This window comes from Epinephelus moara, chromosome 10 (assembly GCF_006386435.1).
Source record: "Epinephelus moara isolate mb chromosome 10, YSFRI_EMoa_1.0, whole genome shotgun sequence".
Taxonomy (NCBI): Eukaryota; Metazoa; Chordata; class Actinopteri; order Perciformes; family Serranidae; genus Epinephelus; species Epinephelus moara.
This window is the reverse complement of record NC_065515.1, coordinates 10,568,033-10,579,283: the sequence shown is the minus strand read 5'-3', so window position 1 is coordinate 10,579,283 and position 11,251 is coordinate 10,568,033. Positions and strand designations below refer to the sequence as shown.

General features: G+C 38.4%; 1 long non-coding RNA gene across 3 annotated transcripts; it reads right to left on the bottom strand.

Annotated features, from left to right (window-relative positions):
- Positions 1–342: 342 nt before the first annotated feature.
- LOC126397240 (uncharacterized) lies at positions 343–11,251 on the bottom strand. Of its 3 annotated transcripts, none has more exons than XR_007570626.1 (4): positions 11,136–11,226; positions 4,168–4,408; positions 1,280–1,342; positions 343–1,160 (listed from the first exon to the last, which is right to left on the bottom strand). It is a non-coding gene; the product is annotated as an uncharacterized LOC126397240 (long non-coding RNA). The 3 variants fall into 3 exon arrangements; XR_007570625.1 differs by lacking the exon at positions 11,136–11,226 and adding an exon at positions 10,185–10,308; XR_007570627.1 differs by lacking the exon at positions 4,168–4,408 and having other exon boundaries at positions 11,136–11,251.

Sequence of the window (11,251 nt, the reverse complement as noted above, 5' to 3'; positions counted from 1 at the left end):
ATAATGAATTTATCAAAAAATATAAAGCTTACCAAAACTCGAGCAGCATTCACACCTTTTTGGCAACCAGGAAGTGAGACAGGAGTCCTTGTGTTATAGCTAACCCCTTTTTATACCTTATTAAATGATGTTTTAATAGAAATCTGATGGAGTTGACAAAAATCTGGGACACATCTTTAAAGGGCTAACATTTTAACAAATTTTTATTTTTAAACAAAGGTGATTACAGCAGTACATTTCGACAACAATGTCATCAGTACGCACTGTTACTTTTAGATTTTGAAGGCTTTTAACACACTTTTTAAATGTTAAAAGTTGTGAATTGTTGTCTGGGACAAAGCTGTTTTCAGACACTGCAAATTTAGATGTTAGAAAAATGAATGCAGATCAAAACATTTCATAAATTATATTTATTTCATATAAATAAATTATTTAAAATAATGTTTCACCACAGAAACAGGCTAAGTGTGCTGGTAAGTTATAATTTTTTCTTATTTTATTCTTTGATAGAACATGATCTGTCCCAGTTCTCAAGAACAGGTGCTTTACTTTCACTAGTTTAATAGAAAATTAAAAAAATGTGATATTGCTGTTTAAAACAAACAAAAACAATAAGTTTTACATCAATATTCATGTGATAATGCTTTTTTGTAAAGCATCTTAAATGTGAAGTCAGGAAAAAGAGCACTTACAATGGAAAAATTAACAGAATTTATTTTCCCATCTCCGAACAGTGAGATTACGACAGTTAAAACACATCAAAGCCCAACGTATGGCAAAGACTCTCTGAAACCATTTCCGATGGGAGCTCTAAATTGAACCGTCTTTTGAACTGGCGGTCTCTTGAGATCTTCTGTAAAAGTGTAAAAAGAAATGGAAACTGATATCTCGCACGGCTAGAACAGATCATTCAACAAAAATTAATTAATCATTCACTCATTCACTGATACAGATTTGTAGAATTGTATTTTTTTCCCCCGCTCCATCAGTCTGTCTGGCTTCAAAAGCTTTTCCATTCTTCAACTGTCTCTTTTTCATTATTTGAGCTGTGTCTGTTTTTTTTTTTCTTTTATTACAATACCTAACAGTCCAGCTCCGATTTCACAAGCAGCTGTTTGTCATGTGAAGGTTTTCCCACTTCACAATTCAGGATGTAAGTTCTGTAAACAAAACAAGGAGAAAAGGTACAAGAGCGGGTTGATTGATATGTATAATTCTGAGACATTCAGGAGAAGCACTGAGGAATATTGATTTTCAATCTCAGTTTTGAATTCATCACCTGACTCACGGGAGCTTTGCAGCATGTCTGCAGGTTCAGGTCTCAGACTCAGTGCTGGTACACCTACGGTGAGAGATAAAAAAAAACAAGAAAGGTTGTGTAAAAGAAAGCTATTCAAATCCTTGAAATTAATGTAGATGTGTGTACGCTTCTGTATGTAGTTATATTACTATTATTGACCCATCCAGATACATTTTGATCTAGCTTTTACTGGACTCAGGCAGTTTACCATCAAGGTGAGCTTTATGCCACATTTGTTTTACCTCTGGGTGTCTCCACTGTAATATAACCACCAAATCCAATTAATCAAAATATTATATTTCACAATGTTCTGTGTCGTATTTATTAAAAAGTGTTTTTCCAATAATTAAAAAGGGCCAACAGAGCCTGAATGTCGATGCTGGGCACGCACTCCAACAGACAAATTATGTCCGGTGATGAGATACGGCTTTGGGCTATAATGAGAGTTAATGAGTGAGTATAAATGTGTCACAGGTGTTATCGTGGATATTTTACTTTTAAAGAACAGCTGTTATTTAATTTGACATATTCCCAAATGCAGAATGTAGTGTAACAGAGGATAATATCACAGTTTGGAACCAGCTGTTCTCAGAGGTGAGACCTGTACATCTTTTTCTTAGCCATGATGGTATTTAGTTTATTACCTCACACTTTATATGGCATTAAGAAAAGTGGAACTTCTTTTTTAGTGTTCAATTTAAAGGTAAACTACACAGGATCCCCCCCCCCCCCCCAAAAAAAATAATAAAAAAAGCAATGTCTAGACTCATGCAGAATAATCCCTCTCAATCATGGCATCTGACTCAGTCTCAGTGTGTAGTGGTATATTTATCCAACACATTCTCACTCCAACCTTGTCAAATGTCGACGTCTGGTCATGGACTTTCCGCATCGACATACGACGACCAGGTACCCTGAGTTTGTTGGTTGTTGACGTTCTGGGACGATGTGTCAAGTTCAGCCTGTTACATGCATTGTGAGTACGGTCTCTCTCCGAAGTCATCAAAATCCTGCGCTTGGGCAGTGACTTGCGGCGTCAGAAACCAACGAAAAGAGGTGTCTTTTAACGTCAGCATGATACGCCGCTGGTTGCCATTACAGTTTAACGGCACTAGGGGGAAACGCAGCAGGACAAGGACGAAAGTTAAGAGGGCAAAAGTCCGAGTGGGGCCGGTGGGAGGGGTGTTGGATGGGTCCAACAAACACAGAATTTCACCCGCGAGAGCGGTGTTCGTTTCCCATAAGATTATAAAGCCAAACCCTGTTCTTTTTTCCTAAACCTAACCACGTGTGTTTGTTGTAAAAATAGTACTAGTAGTAATAGTAGTAGTAATAGGAATAATTGTGCCGATGTAGTGCTTTTATTTGCAAACTGTAAATTCCCAGTGAAAACAGAAGTGTATCTTCAAAGAAGAGAACATGACACAGTGTCCCAGAACGTCAATAACCAACCCACCCAGGGTACCTTGCACGTCGTATCTGGACGTGGAAAGTCCATGACCAAAACATCAATATGTAACGAAGTCAGAGTGAGAATGCGTTGGCATTGTGTGTTTTCAAAATACACTTCTTTTTTTTTACAGGAAATGTACAGTTTGCAAACACTACATTGGTACAACACTGCAAAGTGATGTTTTTTTCCTTCAACAACAAACACGTGATTACATTTATCCAACACATGCGCATGATTGGGAAAACAGAACAGGGTTTGGCTTTACAATCTTTCGGAAAGCAAGACCGGCCTCCTGGGTGAAAGTCGGTGGTTGCTGGACCCATCCACCACCCCTCCCACCTGCCCTATTCGGACTTTTGCTCCCTTAACTTGTGTTGTTTTCCCGCCGCGTTTCCCCCTGACACTGCCAGGTGCTGTTAAACAATATTGGCGCATGGCCACGTATCATGCCAACGTGAATGGCCATATTTTTTTTTTGTTGGTATCTGACTCTGCCCTCTGCTGTATTTTATTATTTTCTACTTATTTTGTGGGACGTTCCGGGGCTTGTAGCCTCCGAAAAATAGCAGCACGCAGTTGAGGTTGGGATGTTATAAAAGGTAGCAACCAGGTGGGAGCAGCATACATCCAGGAGGAAGGTATGAAAATCCAGACATGGTGCTGAAAAAAATGCAAATATAGCAAAGTGACAAAGCTTGTTCCAAAACGAGAGTGGATCTGGACTTGGCTTCCACTTTCACTGGTGGGCACTGAAGGGTAAGGAGAGGATGGGGATGAAGAATGACATGGAAATGGCCTGTTTTCTGATGGACCAACCCAATCTGCAGCAAAAATGTTTGCATTGTAGGTTTCTGGAAAGGAGTACTCAGATTCTAGAGTTGACGGCTCAGAGTGGTAGATTCTTGGACATCAAGAAGTGGAGGGTGCCCTCAAGGTCCCTATTGGTGGAAGAGCCCAATACTTTACAGAACTGACATGTGAATTATTGACCCTTGTGGCACACAGTGTTGTGAAGAGGATGGTGGAGGTAGAAGACATGATTGGTCATGGGCTGATCTGCTTCATTGGCTGAGGAATGTTTAGGATGCAGGACAAAGTCAACAGCCTTGGAGGAGATGATGATGGTGTTGTGTTCCAAGTGACAGAAAACCAATGATCATATCAGTGGAGATGTGGGAACATCATGGTTCACATCAGGCAGAGGCAGAAGATGTTTGAACATCGAATGTCATCAGGATCATTGCTGGAAGAAGGAAAGCTTGCAACAGTAAATAGAGAGACAGGGGAGGGTGGAGGAGTTGGCCCTTTGAGTGGATTTGAGTTTGTCCGGTTGTGGATGAGGTTGGGGAATTCGTCAGGTTTCTGATTCTTGGACAGTGTAAAATTAAAGAGGAACAGAGTCCTGGTGGCTCACTGATAGCTGCTGTGTGGATGAAGGCTAGGTTCGTCTGGTCGGTCCAATGGTGTTTTGGTTTCTCCAGCGAGTGCTTCCTTTCTTCCAGGCCCTCCTGCATCGTCTGCACTGCCCAGTGGCTGATTTCATAGTTTTGTTTTGGAGATTTGAGGAAAGGAAGGAAGGCACAAGGGTGGAGCTTCAGGACCTTAAGAGACAGATGGTTCAGGAGGAATGCTCATTCCACATTGGAGGCGTCCACCTTCAAACAAAAGATATCAAAGCATTTAGATGACCCAATATGGGAGAACAGTTACTGTGCCGTTTAAGCACATCTAATGCTCCTTCTGTCTCAGAGGTCCCTCAGTACAACACATGATATCACAGGGTGTAGAAACAGGGCAAAACCACAAACAAATCATAATTTAGTAGCGCTTCTTTTGAGTGGCTGTGGTCACACAGACATCATGTTAACTTAATCTGAATCCATCTTTAGACTGCCGTCAGACATCATGTAATCATCATGTCTCATCCTTGAATCAAGGGACTCCTTAAAAACCTTTTATTTCACCTGAAAGGGTGTGGTTTTGCAGGACGTAGCAGTGCACACTTCAGCGAGCTCTGTGACGTCTCAGCCCCTGAATGCAAGTTCATAATTTATATGATAACCTGTTTGTATGATAACTTGCATGGACCTTTGTAAGAAAGCAGAACAAAAAGTCTGGATTAATTTGGTTTAATGAAAATGAAGAGTTGGTCTGAGTGTCAAAGTAAGAGCTAGTTTTATTTCTAAAACTTGGAAAATTAGGCAAACTAGACTCAATAAAACACACTTCATAATATACAGAATATACAACTTATGTTTCCTAGAATTTGTACATTAATATCAGTATATAGAACCAATCTGAATGCACATTATTTAACACAAACAAAGTACATGTTTTCTTGCGGTGGCCTTTCTAAAATGAGCTATACTTTGTTATGATGGAGTTTATAAGCAGACAGCATTAGCTAGCCAGCGAGCTTGCAAGTTAACAAGTTAATAGTAACATTAACCACAGCTCATTCTAGACGGGACACCCCAAGAAATCGTGTTCTTTGATTAGATTATCAAATGGCCAATGGATCATGGATGTTTCTCTCTAGCTGCCAGCAATCACCCATAGCTAACATAGCTAGTGTGCTAATGTTAGCGAGCCTTTCATTTTCCCTGCCTGAATGCAGACAGGAACCAATCTGAACTAATCTGAAGCTATAGTGCGTAACTTCTGTCGCCTCCCAGCGGATAATGCGTTATTACAACTAATAAGCCGGCGGCCGTGTACACAGAGTAACACTTGCCACATACCGTGTACACAGAGTAACACTTGCCAGTCGCCACACACCGTACACAGAGTAACACTTGCCTTTGTGGTAGGATCCACTTCTGAACCGTGTCTCGGCCGCTTCTCCGCCATGTTGCTTTCTCTTTCTACCTGCGCTCTACCTCTTGCTATGACACTCTCCGCTCTTCCTCCCCCTCCCTTCTTGTTGTGAGGAAGCATTTCCTGTGTGCCAGCGTGGAAATGTGGCCGGTCTACACGCATACTAAAAATGATATATATTGAAAAATACCGTGAGATGTTAGAGGAGCCGATCGGCTTAATCAGCATTGTGTCATCCTCTAGTAGTGGCTTGGGTGAAACGGACATTTACGGACCTGTAGAAGTTACGCACTATAGCTTTAACACAAACAAAGAACATGTTTTCTTGAGGTGGCCTTTCTAAAATGAGCTATACTTTGTTATGATGGAGTTTATAAGCGGACAGCGTTAGCTAGCTAGCAAGTTAAATTGTATTATAACCTATAGGGATGTCTCCACAAGTATTTAACCATGGAATATCAGCCAAATCCATGCCGGAAAATTGTAATTTTTTTTTTTACAATTCCTCATAACGATTAATTATTTTACACCACGTAGGTAATTCAGGTCATGTAGCCTGAAACATACACTCCTCTGCTGAGCTTCCAGCAGTGATTATAGCCTAAATATGGGGATTCTATCTAACTGGAGACGAAACTTTTTTTTTACTGCACATACTGTAGATCATAAACCATTGGATATAAAAATGACTCATTGCAATCGGTTAATAAATATAAACATTATTGCGCTTTTTGTCCAGAAAAACTGCAGCTCCCCTGTTTACTTGCGTTTGTTTACAGGCCAATATGGCGGCGCTGCTAATGTACAATCCAGCAGCCAATGAGGCATTGATGTTTCTATGTCTATGGGTTTGTCTATAGGGTGCATCAAAGGGACAAAATAGCAGCACGTGATTAACACCGTTTGAAAAAGACAAAGTGTTATGTTTGGACTTTAATCGCATCACGATTAACGTCTTAATACTGACAACCCCTGGTCAGTGACTTCTGGCGTCAGACACCGAAAAAAAATTGACACAACGTCCCAGAACGTCAACAACCAACGCACCCAGGGTGCCTTGCGCGTCATATCTCAACATGGAAAGTCCATGACCAAATGTCGTTATATGACAAGGTCGCGTGAGAATGTGTTGAATAGACATGAACACACACCATGTGGATGCCCATGGTTACCATAGAAACAGTAAACAACCTATTAAGTGGCTTAGAGAGCTGAAAGCATTAAACATCTGACAATGTTTCGCTCTGTATCAGAATCAACGCTTCGCATTCATTTTACAAAGTTTGTCCGAACAGTAAACTCTGTCTGAAAAAAGTCCAGCTCCATAATAATTATTCAGATGTAGGTATTTATTGTATAATTTATATATATGCGTATGACTGTTTATTGTTTTGTTTTATTCTTTAATATACATCTTATGTTATTGTTTAGTTCAGATTCTGGTTTATACTGTGTAAATCTTATCTGGTGAGCCACAGTCTCATGTGAAAGGCTCAAATCCCCCTGCAAGGAAGGCCAGCTCTAAATGAGTTTTTTCTTTTCTCTTAATGAAGGTCAGGAGAGAGTCACATCTTCCCTTTTGTGATAATTTATCCCTATCTCCTGTTATCTCTTTTGCCCCTTTAATCCTAATTGTATTGTATAATTGTGTGATGTGGACCTGGTGGTCTTTGAAGTATTGCCCCTATCCTTTCATTATTACCTGATGCCTTGAACCTTTGTTAATTTTTCCCCCCCGCTCTGCTCTGCACTATCCAGCGTTGCAGAATAAAAGAGAGCACAGCTTAAGTTTAGTCATTTTTAAAGGTTTTATTCAAGTCTGATTTTACTATCTAACTGAGAAATGGTAACCACAGAGATATGATATGTATGGATATTTTCTGTAATATATACCCCATGTTGGCAGAAGATCTCACATACCGCTCGTTGCTGTTTTGATTGCCTCTCAGTGTTAGTGAATGTAAGCGGAGGATGTAAAAACCTCTGCAGTATTATGAGCTGAATTTGAGTTTTAGAATTATTTCCATATCACTGAAAGAAAAGCCTTTTTGTAACATTGTCAGTTTAATTATCAGCAGTTCAGTATGTATGCGTTTTTGTACCATTTTCAGAGACAACATGGTAACATTAGTCCAAACTGCTAACAAATGCCTCGACCGTGAACACCCAGTATTTTAATGTGTGAAAATATAAATGTGGCAGATTGTAAAAAGATTGTGTTATGTGCTGTAGCTTTTATTCTTTAAATTTAACATGTTCTTACACAGGAGTGGGAGCTGTGACGTATGAGCGCTCTGTATCCTGTTTGCACCATTTTGCTCAGAGTGCCAATGAATTTTATGTCGCTCTTTGAAAACTTTGACAGGAAACAAAAATTCATAATGATCACTACGAGAGTGAACTATGTGTGTTTGTGCTCATACATAAGTTTGACCTGTCCAAGTTCATCCAGAGTCAGTTAAAGTGGAGGTGTTGCATAGTCATTTCATTTTTTTTCAAGAGGAGTTCAGTCTAAAAGGACAAGACTAAGAATCAATGACGCAAAACTGTAAATGGAACTGGCTAGTTGCTGGCACAGTATCAGTATAACAGTGTGGACATGCACTTCTTTAAAAATGTGATCTCACTAAGTTGCTTTGATTTGTGTTTTTCCCCTTTTTAAATCTTCTGTGTCCTGTCTTATCTCCAGTTAAGTCAACAGTCATCTGATTTTAAGTAGTTCCAACTCTGACTTTATTGAGTCAGTCCTATGGGTCTTTTATAATCTGACAAACTCAGTTAGTTGTAGTTCAACCAACATGATTTGCTTTTATCTCAGAAATCTTTAATAAGTTATACCAACTTAATTTTTGTCCCAAAGTTGTGGTGATATTTGTGGTCAGATTATTTTATTTAAGATATTTTAACTTATTTATTTTAATTCCATCCTACTCAAAAAGGTTTTGATGTTGACCAACGTCTTAACTTAAGTTGTCAACTGAATAAAACATGTTAATGTAAGAAACGTAATTTTGTTATGCTGTAAAATATCTTTATTTTATATCCACTAAGTGCATGAGTCACTTTTTAGAGTGCACTCTAAAAAGGGATTCACTGGCTCCGCTTAAAAAAATGAAGGTAACAGTTTGCGTTTAACTCTGGCTTTTTTGAGTCAGTCCAATGAGTCTTTTATAATCTTGACAAACTCAATTAGTTTAGTACAACCAACATGATTTGCTTTGACCTCAAAAAGCTTTATTAAGTTAAACCAACTTATTTTTGTCCAAATGTTGTGGTTACATTTAGTGGTAAGATTATTTTATTTAAGATATTCTAACTTATTTATATTCATTTCATCCCTGTCAAAAATGTTTTGATTTTGACCAACTTCTTAAAATCATTTGTCGGCAAACTAATACACATAAATAAATACAAAAACTGATTAATTGGTTCAACTTCATAAAATGAAGGTATCAGTTTGCATGCATCTTCTTAAGTAGTTCTAATTCAGGCAATTATTAAGTCAGTCCTACGAGTCTTTTATAATCTAACAAACTCAGTTAGTTTAGTACAACCAACATGATTTGCTTTGACCTTGAAAAGTTTATTTAAGTTAAACCAACGTAATATTTGTCAAAAAGTCGTGGTGATATTTAGTGGTCAGATTATTTATTTTAAGATATCCTCCTCGAAAATGTCAAGAATGTTTTGATTTTGACCAACGTCTTAAAATAAGTTGCCAACTGACTGAAACACATTAACATAACACATGTAAAAAAAATTTATTATGCTGAAAAACGTATTTATGTTATGCATTATTCACTAACCCCATGAATCTTTCACTCTAAAAAATGAGTCACTGGTTCAGCTAAAAAAAAATGAAGGTAACAGTTTGCATTTAACTCTGGTAACAGTGAGTCAGTCCCATTAGTTTAGTACAACCATCATGATTTGCTTTGACCTCTAAAAGCTTAATTAAGTTAAACCAACTTAATTTTTGTCCCAAAGTTGTGGTTGTATTTAGTCATCAAATTATTTTATATAAGGTATTCTAACTTGTTTTTTTTAATTCCATCCTACTCAAAAATGTTTGATTTTGTCAAACTTCTTAAACTTCTAAATATTAAGTTGTCAAATGACTGAAACAGTGTTAATGTAACAAACTTATTTTTTTATGCATCATCCACTAACTCAATAACCCCACTGGTTCAACTTAAAAAACTGAGGTAACACTTTGCATGCATGCATTATCTACTAACCCCATTAATGATTTTTTCTTGATGCTAAAGTAAGGGACATGTAGTTATTTTCAACATACAAATGTGTTTATTATAATTCCTGGAGCTATAATGTATTAGCTCCAAATGTGCTTCTTCCACACTGTGAGAGAAACAGGCTTAAAAACATTCTGCTGGAAGAAAAAAAAGTTAGGAAAGTTGTAGACCATGTGAGTTGTCTCTTTCTAATATATATTTTGTGACAGAGAACCATCACTAAATAGGATGGAAATACAATAAAAGGCATTGAAATGTCAACCCTAGCTTTTAAGAGTTTTTTGAGGGAGGACGCATGTGTGCAGTAAAGAAACCCTCTTACCGCCTCAGCACCATGGACAGTTCCGGTAGGGGAGCTTACCTCAATGCTCTCCACGGGAGCCCAACTTGGCTAATAGGCTCTGTGTGTGTCAGGCCGCTCCCCATTCACTTTTTAAGGCGAGATGGATGGACATGTGTCCTTAGATAATCCTCGTTGTGTGTGCGAGTGATGGTGCTGTGTGTGTCTGCGTGTGTGTGCATGTATGGAGGGGTGGGGGGTGTCTCTTGCGCGCGTGCCAATGCGTGTCCCTGCGTTATTTGGATGTGTTGTTTATTACAATAAGTCATTTTGAGTTATATTAGATGAAAATAAACTTTCATCAGTCGCTCACTTTAGCTGCTAACAGTCCTCTAAAGCAAATACAGCAAATTAAGGCTATATAGAAAATATATATATTGTTATTTTTCTTTTTTTTAATCATTATTTTAGCTGTTTGTTGTCACCTTTTCAAATGTCTGAAGTTTGCAGATGGAGACAAAGTTTTTTTTACGCGCACCTGAGTGTCAAAACTGTTTCCTTATTTATAAGCTGCATTTTTTTTAACCTTTTTTTATCCCGCACAGTAACGATTATATTAACAGGCGATGGAAAACAAATATCATCTCAATCCCTGACAAATTAAAACCAACTGCATTTCTCATTATCCCCGTTAAATTGTCGAGGGAACTTTCAGGCGTGCGTTTATTAGACAATCAGTTTTTTGAATAAGAAACATAGTAGACTTCCCCCCTCGTGAGGAGGAGGAGGTTCAGCCCCTAAAATAATTCCCTGTTATCTAATTCATTGATCTCAAAATGAAGCCTAAGCTGCAGTGTGTGTGTGTGTGTGTGTGTGTGTGTGTGTGTGTGTGTGTGTGTGTGTGTGTGTGTGTGTGTGTGTCAGCAGCCTACATGTCAAATTGCATACGCTGTTGGCTGAAAGATAGCACAACATAATTTAAAACTTCAAAATAACCTGAACATACAGTGGGAGCATGCAGCAGTATACTACCTCATGGTGGCTGATGAACATCACAACGCGCCGATTGGGAGGATTTGAGGAGCTTTTTCTTTTTGCAGGCATCCGGTCGGCTGTTTAAAAAAAAAAAAAAAAAAGAAAGAAAGTCG